Here is a 14,948-nt window from a genome sequence, read left to right on the forward strand (position 1 = left end):
TTTTTCCGGCTAAACCCGCATGCCAAAACAAGAATTCTACGTATATTTCTATGTTTTTCTTTTCGGTTTAAACCGAAAACTACAGCCGCTGTCTATGTTGGACAGGTATTTCTTTCTTTAGTTCGTTTTACTCGAGATATTTTTTCTGCTTATTACCAGTGGGGGATTTTTTATTTCTTTATAGATATCGCAGAAAGCAAGCAACAAAGGTGCTCACTTTAGCCAATGCCCACTTTTTTCTCCTTAGATTAGGCGGCAATAAAAGAAACGGGAAATTCGGGGCACAAGTGAGACGAGAGCGGCTGTCAGAGCGCTGGAGCCTTGCTCAGGAATTCAAAGGCTGCCGGATGAGCGAGAACTATAAATTAGGGATCGAACCGGGGGGCTTCACCTGACGGTGCGCGACGGGACCTTAGCGGCCAGCCTGGTATTGCCACTTCCTAGTATGGTCGGAAACTTCTCAACTTTCTTGGGAATGTCAAGAAGGTCGACACGCAGGCTACACGCAGCACTAGCCTGAAGGAAGCGCAGAAACACGGGCATGGACTCAGGGTTCACCTCAGACCCCTTAGGGTCTCCAGTGTATGTTTCCATTGGCTTATTTTTTTTTTATTGTTCACGCTCCTGGGCTATTTCGTGTGAGGTAGAAAAATTTAATGCCTTTTCACGTAGCGCCAAAGCGCTTGTGTATAAATTCTGTCCTTGTCTCTTTCTGCGCGCCTTTTTCAGAGAGTTTCCTTATCTTGTGGTTGTAGTACCACTGTAAGCTTCTATACATGCCATTGTGAGTAGAATATATGAATCAGTGAATAAACTGCACATGCAGACTGCGTTTAGGTAATTCCTTCGAAACGTAATGCGCAGCCCAGTCGCAAAATTACGACTTAAAGATTTCTGCAAGGAGCCGACGCTTATATTGAGGACTGTTGAAACGTATACGTAATTTGTTAAATCTAGTTATCGCAAAATATGTCCCCGTTTTCATTTTAATTTTCACTTTTGCCAAATACGTTGGCTCAGCATCCAGAATAACTTTGAATGGAAAATAATTCTTTGATTTTAGTCGCAACTGCATGCTTCTCTAGTCAATGCGAGATCGAAGCGTTATTTTCGGTTAAGTTAACTGGCAAGATACAGAAATCGGAATAAGCCACATATAATAGGATTTAGTTTGCAACAGAGGACCCAAGAAAGGCCCAACAGTCTTATATTAGGTATTCGATGTTATCGCCCGGAGATAAATAGCGCTCGAGCAATGATGCCCCCCTCCCGGCCACAGCTTTGGCTTGCAGGCGTTATACCCCTGTCACACGGAACTTCTTCACGGCATTTGCCGTAAAGTTGTCTTAATGTACTAAAGGAGGAAAACCTAAAAGGAGCAGCGGCGCTGCTACACGGCAAATCCAAAGGAGCTATAACGTGGTCTCCATGAATGCCAAAAGTCACCGCTGTGTGTGAAGCGGCGCTAGTAACATTATGAAATTAAAGCAGACGGTGGCACTTCAGCTAAGAGGATAAGAGTGCTTTCGTGTATGTTTGAAAAAGTAGCTATCACGATAATAAACGAGCGTTCTGACGGTGAGAAACGGATATTTTGAAACAAAAGTTTCTTTTTTTTTTCATCGCTCCCGGTCCGACCACGGTAGGGGCACTTTTCCGTTCGGCGCCTCGTTGTGTGAGAAGCGTGCTTTGTTGGTTATGTCCATGTGCATATTTCAAAGAAATCAGGTTGTCCCTGGTTAGCGTGCTGCTGTAATCATGAACGACGAACTGCAAGACGTTAGAACGAAGTGTGTAATTGCCATGAAGAGCAAACAAAGAAAAAACAGCAAAACGAGAAGCGCAAGCACGTGTGTGTCGATGCGGCTGCTGAAATGCGTTCAGGTCCTTTTTATTGCGAAGCAATACTACTTTTGGTCGCACTTCAGCCCGTTCCGTGGCGAGGCGGTGGTAGGCACCATTGACCTTTAGCGTGACCTCGCCGCGTGACGTCACACCACGTGACCTAGAGTGACGTCACACCAGCTGTGTAAAAACGGGGCCCCATCTCACGCCATAGCGAGGCGAGGCGGTAGCCACCAACGGCGGCCTAACTCCCGCTCCTCTCACCAGGGGCGCTACGGTCGGTGTGACGTCACACCAGCTGTGTAAAAACGGGGCCCCATCTCACGCCGTCGCGTGGCGAGGCGGTAGCCACCAACGGCGGCCTAACTCCCGCTCCTCTCACCAGGGGCGCTACGGTCAGAGTGACGTCACACCAGCCGCATAAAACAGCTCCGCTCCTCTCGCCAAGGCAGTCATACAGCCAGATGTTACGATGGTGCCTACGAACAAGGCAGCTCGGCAGAATGCAAAGAGGAAGCATCAGCGAGCTACGGAGACGGAACAAGAACGAGAAGAACGACTTTCTAAGCGGCGTGCCCAGTATGCAGCTCGGCGACAACGTGCAACCTCCTCTGTGGAAACAGCAGAAGCAAAAGAAGAAATTATGAGTTTGCCCGACAGTGAGTCTCCTTCTACTAGTTCAGAATGCTGGAACGCGACTAAACGGCAGAGGCGTGTCCAAGAAACCCTCGGTCAGCTCACCTACGCTTTTTAACGTTGCAATAATCAGCCTTGCAAAACAACTTAAGGAAGTCGAAGGAATACACCATGCCATGTATGCCGACGACATCACCATCTGGACAAATACGGGCTCACTAAAAGAAAATGAAGAAAGACTACAGGAGGCCGCGACCTGCGTAGAGAACTACGTAAAAGCGAGAGGGCTAGCATGTTCCACCGAAAAATCAGAACTGCTCAGAGTCTGGAGAGGGAAACAAAACCGCACAGTCTCGAACAGCGACGAGCTTAGGCTCAACGTCTACCTAGAGGGAAAACCCATACCAGAGAAAACACTCATAAGAATCTTGGGCATGTGGGTACAATCAAACCAACGGTGTACACATGCACTTGCTCTACTCAAAGCTTCCACCCTATAAGTTGCCCGCATGATCACGCGCGTCTCCCATAAACGCTCGGGCATGCGAGAAGACACGCTAAAGCTGGTCAGGAGCCTGGTGATCAGCCGAGTCACCTACAGTCTTCCATACTACAACCCAATCAAAAGCGAAATCCAACAGATTGATGCGATTATACGCAAAGCATACAAAACAGCACTCCATCTACCGCAATGCACATCCACAGAGAAGCTTTTAGCACTAGGACTTCATAACAACTTTGAAGAACTGAGAGAGGCACAACACGTCGCCCAGTTGCAGAGACTGCAGAAGACTCCGTCTGGCAGGGAGCTTCTGCAGAAGTTGGGATGCAACGAACAAATACAAGAAATCCAGCGAACCGCGGCTATCCCGGACGGCATACGAGGCACAATTAGAGTGACCCCCATCCCCAAGAACATGGACCCCAACCTACACGAAGAACGCAGAAAGGCGAGAGCCGAGTACATCCAAAAATCACTTACCCGCCAGGCAACAACGGTGTATGTGGACGCAGCCACATACCCCAGAAGGACGGGACAAAACAACCCCAACGCGGTAGCGGCTGTGATAAACTCGGACATGCGGGAAATCATCAGCGCGTCGCTACGGGACTGCACGGTAGTCGAGGCTGAAGAAGTGGCCGTCGCTCTAGCGGCAGCGGAGGGCTACCGGACTAAGCGATCCTTCACAATACTAACCGACTCTCAAACGGCATGCTGCCGAAACTTCATTTTAGGCAGAATAGGTCACAAAGCGCTCCGCATACTCCTCTCTGGGGACCGACCCATACAAAGCACAGAAGAAGAAGCAATAAAACATACGATGGTATGGACGCCGGGACACGCGGGAGTGGAAGGCAACCAAGCGGTCGACAGGGTAGCTCGAGGGTACACTTTCTACCGAGCTCCCTCCACAAGCGACCTCGAGGAAGCCGAAACTGTCCCTAGAGATTACTCGGCAATCTTAAACCACTACAAGGGCTGCAGGAAACGGTACCCACCACCACATAAATCTCTCTCCAGGGAAGACGCCGTCGTCTGGAGGCTGCTACAGACAGGCTCATACCCGAATCTAAATACACTCAACAAAATACAACCCACACAATACACAGACAAATGCCCATGGTGGCATGAAACAACCACGCTCTATCACATAACGTGGGCCTGCCAGAGAATAGAGGCGGCACCAAAAATACCAAACACGAGTGCGGAGCATTGGGAAGGAATGCTCTCCAGCGACCGTCAGGACGTCCAACTTGGGCTAATCCGGCGAGCACCGCTGGCAGCGGCATCCAGCGGAGCCCTAGACTAGGGGCAGACGACCATTGCTAAGAAGACGGACGACACACCTGACTCCGCCAAATTGCTCACCTACTTTCTAGAGCTCAATAAACGTTTTCCTTCCTTCCTTCCTTCCTTCCTTCCTTCCTTCCTTCCTTCCTTCCTTCCTTCCTTCCTTCCTTCCTTCCTTCCTTCCTTCCTTCCTTCCTTCCTTCCTTCCTTCCTTCCTTCCTTCCTTCCTTCCTTCCTTCCGGAACAGCGGCCGCAGCGGCTCGAGAAGGAACGTGCGTTTCGAGAGAAGGAAAACGAAAAGCGAAGAAAACAGCGTGCAGAAGAAACACCCCAGCAGAGACAAGAGCGTTCGAAGAAAATTGCTTCGCAATCATCATGCTTAACCAAGCTAAGCCACGGCCGTTTTTTAGCTGTGTAGAGGTCTTAAGTCATCCCCCTTGACGGTTAAGTGCACTGTAACACAAAATTAACCAATAAATAAGATAAATTATATATTTTTTGCGTTTTCAAAACTAAATATTGCGCCTATTTTTTATTCTTTGAACTCGTTAGCTGGCGCTGCCGTCTGGGTTGCTTCTTTAAGCAACCTTAAGACCGCTGACGGCCGCCTTTGTGGCTACGTATCTTTTTCTCAAAGGTCTCGACGCTTTGATGTGTAGATGCGTGTCACGCGCCTTTGGGGCAAATGACCTTAATTCCTAAGGCCTTACACGTGCCCGTGTGACAGGGGTATTAGGCTGCGTTCGGGAGTATGCGCTGCCGCGGAACCATACCACGTAAAACTTTTGCCGCTCACAAAGCTACCGCACTGCTGCAGCGCCTCTCTTAAATTGCTCCAGACAGAGAGGTAATCTAATATATTGGTTCTCATAACCGACTGCGCTGAAACTACGTCCCGAGTAATACATACTGGTTAACAATGCGACTGGCGTATTCATTAAATAATGCCTCGCCTCCTCTTAATGTTCATAATTCTTTCGAGGTTGAATTCAATTTCGATGGTCGAAAGAAATCCGTTGTGCTTGTCATGAAGGTGTCGCACTTCGTCCGCTTCTCACAAGGAGTTGGTGTCGGCCGACTGAATACAAGCTTTCAACTTCTTTTGCCTAGCAACATCAGGGACGTGGGCTATGAGTATAGGCAACCTCCGAAGCATGTCGATCTGATGTTGCTTAAAAAGAACGTAGCTTATTGCGCCTGGAGGGCTGTTTGTACTACTGGTTGCCTGTTGTACTGCTTTTACACTTGCTTCATTTGGCTGCTTATAAATTAGAACAATGTTAACCGCATGATTAACATTTGCGACGCCGTGAAGGCCAACTTCTTTCGTGCACACTTCTGCCGTTGTAAACCTCGATGTTTAGTGATTGTTTCAGTCCGCACAGTCAAGAACAACTGTCCGCTATCAGAGCCATGTTACCGTCATCAGAAGCTACTTCCTCTCTACATTCTTTTTGTCGCCATGCTCTCCATTTTAATCTGACGCTGCGCGAACCAAGTTGCGAGAGTTTTCTGAGAAACCAGCAGTGCAGTTTAATTGTTGCGTGGCTACTTTACTTCCGTGATTACCGTTTCGGCCATATTGGATTCGTTTCTCCTCGTCCACTGCATTTCATGGTGCAGTCTTGTCAGCTACATTGTTACCGACCACCTCCCCCGTGCTCTCTTTTATCTCCTTTAGAAAACTGACCTGCTACATCAAAAGGCCATTCGCCGTCACGGGGTGAAAGTGAAAACAATTAAGTGAATGTCACTCATGAGCCGCCCAAACATTTGCATCATAAAACTAGACAGTGAACGTGGAAGAAAAGTTTCGTAAGAAAATAGAGCTTTTTACCGATTTCTTTGTTCTTGTCGGCAGTTTCCTGCGAGAATTTTTGCTTCCGTCTAGGATAATACCCTTGGGACGCCTGACCTGTAACGTACTCGGAACAGCAAGGTTCCTACGGCCAGCATAATTATCTTCGGCATCCCCGACTTTGACAAAAACAGTGATCTCCACCGCGCTTGAGTAGCAAGAAGTGAAAAGTGAAAATCCAAGACAGGCACGATGAGCACCCCGAGGAAAATAATTGGAGTGCGACAAGTTTTATACTTCTTTCCGAGGTGGATAACGCAGTGTGAAGAAAATGAATTCGTACATTTATCATTTTATGCCGAGTGCATTCTGGAAGTTCTTTAAGTCCATCCTCATTTTCATCACGTGCGGCTGGATTTGGGCGAGGAAACTATACAACTGCCTACGTATACGTTAATCAAGACTCAGTGAGGACCCTCTAATAAAGGAGGCGCGCAGAGAGCCACAGACAGAATGTTAATTGCCACTTTCAGTGCTACGGAAGAAATCCAGACCAACGAGAGGATATGTGATTGAAAGAAATCTCTGAGTCAGCTGCACTAACGATAACTGTTTCATTAGCAACAGAAGAACAGCGCAAATCGCACAACGATAATAGTTAGCGCAAGGCGTTTTGCACTCATTGTTTGAAAATTTTGTGGGTTATAAATACCGGCTGTTCATATTTTTTCAGCAGTGCATTTAATTTCTCGTTGTGGTGCCCATGGTATTGTACTTATTCAGTGTTGGTTATACACGCGTATGTTTAGACATTCTTTGTACATAGTGATACTGCATGGCTTTGTTGTGACAGACACCACTCAACGTAGTGTTCATGGTCGGGTTTTCTGCTTCCTTGGTGAAAGAGTTGTGTTTGTGGACAACACGATGAAAATAATCAACGCACATAATTCCACAGCATTCATTAATTTGTCAAACATAGTCAAGCATATGAAAGCCCTCGGCAAGTCACCTAAAATGTTGATTTGGACGTATTTGAGCAAGTAACACTCGCCAAAACATATGGTAACCGAAAAGCAAACAGAAGCACTGAAGGCTTACAATACCCACCCGCGGCGGCGGAATTTCGATGGAGGCGAAATTCTAGAGGCCCGTGTACTGTGCGATGTCAGTGCACGTTAAAGAACCCCAGGTGGTCGAAATTTCCGGAGCCCTTCACAACGGCGTCTCTCATAGCCTGAGTCGCTTTGGGACGTTAAACCCCCACAAACCAAACCAATACCCACCACCTTGATTGCAGCTTGGCCGAGCCCAAATTTATTATTGCGGCAAAGAAACAAAATCACCGGCAATGCATGAGAATATTGGCGACAGGCTCACCAGAGCGTTCACCAAAAGCTCGCGAAATTCTTTGTATGTTGGCTAACAAACGCGGCTACACTTGGCAATCCAGAGAACGTTCTGTTTTCCTTCTCTTTCGATGGAAGAGAGTAACCTTCTATAACCTGTCGTCCTAAACAGCTCGTCGTTAATCCTAAGTTCACCCTAAATGGTAAGAAATCTGGAGTAAAGTACCGAAGAAATTGGGTATGCTGGCGCCCGTCTTGCGCTGCAGCTCGACGACTGCGTAAGTTCTGTGCGGTGCGTGAGACCCACCTACTCAAATTTTGGCCCGTAGAGGCAGCCAATTCTAAAGATTCCACGTAGTTTCTAGCAAAAGCGGAATTCAATTACTACTGCGAGCGCTAGAGAGACACGGAACGAATCTTCATCTTCTGTGATGCTAATGAACCCTCTGATCCTGCTGAAGGAGGTGTAATCTGCCAAGTGCCCCTTTCGCCATTTCCTTTGTACGGAGAGGAGAGAAAAGCCTGAACATCTTACCCCCGTATTCAGAAACCGACCTTTACCTTCCCTTTCGTGGTCCTTACCTTGCACGATTTCCGCGACGCCTTCAGCAGTGGATCTTGCAGAAACCAAGGCCGAGCCGCACAAGGCAGCAGCAGCAAAGCGGCTATGGGATGAAATTTCCTTGTATCGCAGTTGTAACTTCTACCAGCATCTCCGTATTGGCCAACAATCCTCAGAAAAGGTACATTTCTGACGCTCAGCCCAAAACAACAAACGCGCAGAAGCACAAGACACCACGATCGAGACACACGAAAATAAACACCGACGTCGACTCAACAAAGCTTCTTGTATCGACGGCTGCCTATCACTGTGGCTAGACCAAGAGGAGACATGCGGAAAAATTTGAGTTAGGCTAGTTAATTTCGTCTGCTGAATGATTATGACAGCTCCAGTATATGTTTAACTGCTTTCTATAGTATATAAAACAAGTTATCAGTACATCCACTAATGCGACAAGCATTAATATTTCTTTAGCCTCCTTACCATACCTCTTACTTCTGGGTGTAAGGGCGCTTTCCGTAAGGCTGCCGAAAGGTGGCTTTCTGAAACACAGCTTGGCTTTTCCCTTACCTTTCACTTTCAGTACCCTTTCTGAAAGGCGCCCTTCGCGTTAAAGTAAGGTAAAGGTAAGGACAGTTTGTGAATACGGGGGTGAGTTTTCCACGGCGTTCGCCGCTATCTTCCTTTGTCCTCCATCGCAACTAAGATCACGCAGGAAGCGTACGGGGATGAATTTTAGAGCCTCTATGATGCCCATGGTGGGAAAAAGGGTGAAAAATAAAAAAAAATGTGGCGCTAAGTCTGCTGCAGACGAACACAGACGGTAATGCCGCAAGCGAGGCTTGCTCTTGGAAGTATATGACTTTTCTGCGGGTTGTACCCGGGTATGAGGATCTCGCTCGTTACATTCCGGAAGCTGCTACGAGAAAAGAAGGTGCTGAGTTGCGACGCGATGACGCATTTGATTTTCTTACCACGGTGTGTAAAATAAAGCACTTGTGAAGCCCATCTGGCACAACTGTGAAGCGGGATAGCTTGGATGACCCGGAAAAAAAAAGATTGTAAGGGTGGTACCAGGACTCCTACAGTGTTAACCCTGAGCTTAGTGTATCCAGTTTAAACAAACTGACTTCAGAAATAGTCAAGTCATAACAGTTTTGATATATAGTCTTTATAAAATACCATTGCTGATTTGGACATTACAAGAAAAACACAAGATCAAACATGTAAGTATATAAAGCGTTCGACCGTCTTATCTGAAGGCAGAACTAATTAAATTTAATGGAAATCTGCTCTCACGTACGTGCTAAACTTACCGAAAAGAACATATTCCCGCGATGACATCGCGGTGCTGTCAAGAGGGGCACAGCTGTAAAGAGAGACGGGAACCCCAAGCAATGCAGGAGCAGATCATGTAAATGTGGACACGAGTTATATAAAAAAATAAAACAAACTTGAAGAAAGCATTCAAGGCCGACCATTTTTAGCTGTAAAAGACTGCACTCGCGCTGTAAGGCACTCTGTAAACGAGTAATCCGAGCCCATTTCAAAGGCCTGATATTTAAAGCAGAACATTTCGCTAGGATAGTTTCATTTTCTTTGGTAATATTTTAGCGCAACATAAAAATAAACGCCATGGCACTCGCTTGGGGGAGGCAACCGAAATGCGTGAGTGGTCACCGTTACGAACTACGCTAATTGACAACACACCATTTTTTATTTCTTTTATTTTTCATTCTTGGCGTCTTCGTTCTCGTCATCTTCTCTTAACGCAGCGACATCGGTCATTCTCTGCGGTACATTCATATATCCTTGGGAGTCATCTTACCACTTCTGGCACAGGGGTGCAGCGCTTAAACGATGCGCCACTGCCCTGCGCTGGCAGGTGTTCCCTTCGGTGGGGCTTATGCGATACAGGTTGTTCTTTGCGGGCAATCTCTCGCGACCAATAATTGATTTAACTGCCACCTGCCATAGTAGACAGCTTTGTCACCGGCAGGGCTTCACTATGTTTACCGTGACATGTACTCTCTAATGTTCACACTTTAAGAGATTCACGTGTGAGACACGCAAGACAACGCGCATTTTCCTTTAATGTGCTCGAGCGTACACATGTTAACTTCACGACCGTTTTTTTTTCGCCTAGGCCCATATTTTTTTCTACAGAGGTTCAGTAAGTTCCGCTTTCTGGACTGAAACTCGTTTATTAAGAGACCGAACTTTAGTAGGTTACAATCAAGTGCAATTTCGGAATGCCCTCGTTTTCAAGACCTCATCATTCTTCGACACTTAGCCCACCAGCGGCGGTGTGCTTTCTACAAATGCGCGCATCATTTCCTCTGAATGCAGCTCGATGAAGCATGAGGTGAGATGGTGCACAGCGCTGCTGACCAGTTCATCGGACGCGATCGCAGGTCATTCCCTTGAAATCTTCTTTCATAGTGAGAAACAGCCAGGAATGTGACGATGCGAGGTGGGGGCGTTGGTGGGGCTGAATAGCCTCCATCATCTTTCTACGACGGCATGCAGGCACTAGGGCTCCAGCAAAGAAAGCGCATCACCGCTCGTGTGTATTATATTGGAAGGTTGATAAGCTTCTCGGTAAGGCGGCATTTCCGAATTTCATTTGAATGTAGCAACTTTCGGATCAATCACCGAAAACACAAGTTGCAACCGATATGTCGACGCTCATATTGTTCCTTTTCAGCTAACAGATGGAACTACCGCTGTGTTTACTCTGGAAGAAAATGTCCTTTCATCGGGATGACAAAAGGAGGATCAAGCATGCAAGTCCCGAACGCCGTTATAAACGGTACGATTCCGAAACTATAGTGGCCTGAGCGGCTACAATAGAACTCATTGCGAAAATGTCGGCAGGACTGGCGGCCAGCGATGCTTAGCGGATAGAGGTCCTCTGACTGATCCTCAGGCGCGGCGGAGCAGTTCATCCCGCGTCGCCTTCACTCCAGGCCCGCAGAGAGGCAGCGAAGTTTCTCCGGCGAGAGGATTCAAAAGAACAAAGCCTGCTGCGCCGCCCTGGTTCCTGACAATGGCGCTGTTTCCACCGCGTTGCTCGTTAGCCAGCTCCTCGCCGAAGATGCATTCAGACAGGCGAGTCGCGGAGGTCGCGCGGCCGGTTTCGATCGATTCGTTACAGTCGCAGAGTCTCAACCCTGCAGCTCGCCACTCGCCTTAGGCAGTAGCTGGCTGATGACTTGTTTACGGCGTGATAATAAAGAGGCATGATAATAGCGCGATCCGCGATCCGCTACGGTGAACCGCTTCTTCCGCGGGGCGCCACTGCGCGTGCGCAGAATGCCATGAGGGCGCCACATGGCGCCACGTTCCCGTTAGCTGCGAGCGCGCTTGCCGCGTCGACACCAATCAGCGCGTGTGTTGTGGTGCCCCGCGGAAGCGGTTCACGGTAGTGGATCGCGGATCGCGCTAAGCTGTAACTCTCTATTATTCTGTAAGACTCCTTAGCAGATCAGTGGTACTGCGGGGTATGACATTTGCCATGGTGGCGTCATGAAAAGTCGACGACATGAGAGCTGTTGCCACCATGTAATACCCCAATCTAGCACAACTCTTCATTCTGGAAGTTTGTTTCCACCCAGGTTCTTGTAATGAAGGCCTCCTATTCACAATTTCCCAATGTAGAACCCTCTGGCATGAATGGAGATGAGGCTGTACTTACATTTCGCATTTTCCGTGTATAATGATATCAATATTTCAAAACGAATAGGATTGTGTACTGTGGCGTCATTGTTGAGTTATACCTATTTTCTGGGCTTGGAACTAGCACGCACTGATGACGCCCGTTCGAAGCCATTGCACTCGTGCTCTAAGCTCGTTCGAGAGATGATAATGAACACAAAGGCACTTTTTCTTACCTGCAACACAGCGAGAAGACTGGGTTTAAGACATAAAAATGTTACAGTAACATTTCATGAGAGAACTTTCAAAGCAGGTGCCGTCCTTTAATAAAAGTACAATGACACGCTTCTTGCCTGAGCAGTACCAGAGTGTCAACTCTGGTACTGCTCAAGCAAGAAGCCTGTCATTTTACATTTATTAAAAGCCAGCATCTGCTTTGAAAGTTCTATCGTGAAATCTTACAAAAAAATGAACTTATGTTCTAAAGGTTAAAGCGGCTTCTTAAATGCTGCTCATAGGAAGTGCATGGTATGCCATGGGGGACACTGAACTTTGTACACGCAAAGATTCCATCCATTTAGTGGTACCCTGAATGTATAGGTCAATTTACCGGTGATACGCGGAAAGTTGTAACATACGCAGCAAAAAAAGCGCTGTTATAATGAACAAAAAGAAACAACAGCAGTTCATTAACCCTCGAAAATCACATTTTGTTCCCTACACTCTAAGCGATTTTTCGCATTTTCGGGAGTAACGACTACCATGAACCTCCGGAGAAGATAGTTAGTTAATCAGCAAAAATACTAACTGTGGCACGAGGCAGAACAGTGACGATTTCAAGGACAGACTGGTTAACCCTTGATAGCAATAAGAAACGATGGGACGAACGACATCGTTTCAAGTTCTCGCTCTCATTATCCGCTCCACTATTATTCACCAACTATGGCGTGATGGTTTCTGCTTACGAAATTGTTGCCTTTGCAATTGAACGTCACGAGAGTGCGGGCAGCAAGTGAAAAAAAAAAATATGAGGTAAGGTTCTAATGAGGCAAGACTGCTTTTTTAAAGAAAGATTTAGTGGGATCGGAGAGATCGGCTGCTGAGCATACTGCGATATATCATCATCATCAGCCTGACTGCGCCCACTGCAGGGCAAATGCCTATCCCATGTCTCTCCAGTTAACCCTGTCATTTGCCAGCAGCGGCTACCGTATCCCCGAAAAGTTCTTAATCTCACCGCCCACCCAATTTTCATGCCGCCTTCAGCTACAGTTGCCTTCTCTTGGAATCCACTCCGAGCTTTTCAAAACGTGTGTGAAGGTGAGTTTCGTTGTACGCATAAAGCATATACGCAACTTCATTTCATTGCTGCAAGTATATGTAGTCTGCTAGTGAAGCGGTGCACTGAAGTGGCAAACGGCCTGACGCCGCCCGGCGGACTCTCATCTTTCTCAGCGAAAGACAAGACCATACAACTGCGGCGGCGGAGGCGAGGAAAAGGAGGCCGCACCGATACGGTACCAGGCGGCATCGAGCGAACGGTGCCAGGATCCTGGCAATGCGGCTTACAGTGCGTCAATACACGCATGGCTCGATCACACTTTTTTTTTTACGCGGAGAACACCGTTATAAGCTCGTCGTCTACGTTTTGAGGCTTATCGAAGCCTCCTGCGGAAGCGTATGAGAATAAAACAGTCACATAGTGGACGAATAATAGTAATACGCTCGATAAATCGCTGCTGCGATGCACTTACTTCTTTCGTGCTTTGTATTAAAAGCACGAATTCGGAAGGCTAAATCGGTCGTAGCGATGGTCTAAGTTAGGGCAGAGCAATAGTTAATAATATTGACACCGAGGGCCGGTTGACATGCTCCGCTTGTCTACTCCGTAGGAAGCCAGCGCGATTTTAATGCTGGAGCGGATCGCATCCCATTGGTGTTTAAAGCGTGGTAATTTTACTAGACTGTGACTAGCATATCGTGCGAATGCGTCACTTTAATTGCGTATGCGACCCGAGAGATTGCGCGACTGGTGACGCCCGTAGGGAAAGAAGCGGTGATGTTGTCACGTGTTACAAACGATACTAGGCTTTAGCATTTTAGCTTGCGCTCTGAGATAATCTGGAACAAACTCACTGTTTAAACCTTTGGCTCGAAATCAATTATTCCTCTTTTTTTATTTTAGCCAACAATTACCGACACGAAAATCATTTAACATCTACAGTCGGTATGAGTTACCTTTTAGGTTTCATTCTGAGACACCTTTGAGCTAATATTATGTCAAGTGAGCGCACTTGTAGGTGTCGTCTGATTGGGTATGGTTTAGAAATGCGATGCCCGGAATGAACTGCTTCTCCAGACAAACAAAAGAACATTACAGTGCTTGTGCGTGTGGCACAAAACATTTTAAAACTAATTGGATATAAAGTATTTCCATTATTACAATTGTTATTGCGACTATGGATGGAGACTGTTCTTTTTAGTTTCGAGCAATATTTTCGATTATAGGCAGATACCTGAAGAAATGAAGCAAGCATGCGTCACTAAACTACAAAACAGCGGTGATACTTCCAAGCCTGAAGACTATTTACCGATATTTGTACTGCCCATAGTAGCTCAAATGCTAAATAAATTTTTAGGTGTTATGTACAGTGTCATAGGAAGGCACAGCTGCCTCAAGCACTCTCAAACACGGACTCATAGCAGGCAGTGATACCCACGTGCATTTAATGCTAGAGCATTATATGGCTCATCAGAATGAAACCCGGCGTTGTCGTAATTGATCAGCAGCAGTGGTCCCAAAAACATAGATGACGTCCCCGTGGTATTAAAAAAAAACAATTTCTTAGGGATGTGCATGAAGGTGCGTACCCAACAATTCCGGACAACAGCATTTTTGGCCGGGAAAACGTTTATAAGTGCATTTTTTTTTCATATAATGTACGATTTCGATACAAAATTCAATATATTCGCAGATGACCTGACGTCAGTGTTATAGTTTTTTGCTCTCAACGTTTTAACCATCGTCAAAAGCGCTCCCCATTGGTTTTATATGACAGTCTTAACAGGTGTTTTAAACGCATTACACTTTAAAAGAAGGATTTTGTTTCATATAAGAAGAATGTACCATTACGTGCAGCATTTCCATGAGAGTGTTAGATTTTTCATGTTTTCAAAATTTTTATTCAAGTGTGTTTGACATCAAGAGTGAACACAACAGATCCCTGAGGTACAGCGGACATGCCACTTGTAATCCGAGTTCGAGCCCTGTTAACAATAACAAACTGCTTTCGTAATGTGAGATACGAT

This window comes from Amblyomma americanum, chromosome 1, assembly GCF_052857255.1.
Source record: "Amblyomma americanum isolate KBUSLIRL-KWMA chromosome 1, ASM5285725v1, whole genome shotgun sequence".
Lineage (NCBI taxonomy): Eukaryota > Metazoa > Arthropoda > Arachnida > Ixodida > Ixodidae > Amblyomma > Amblyomma americanum.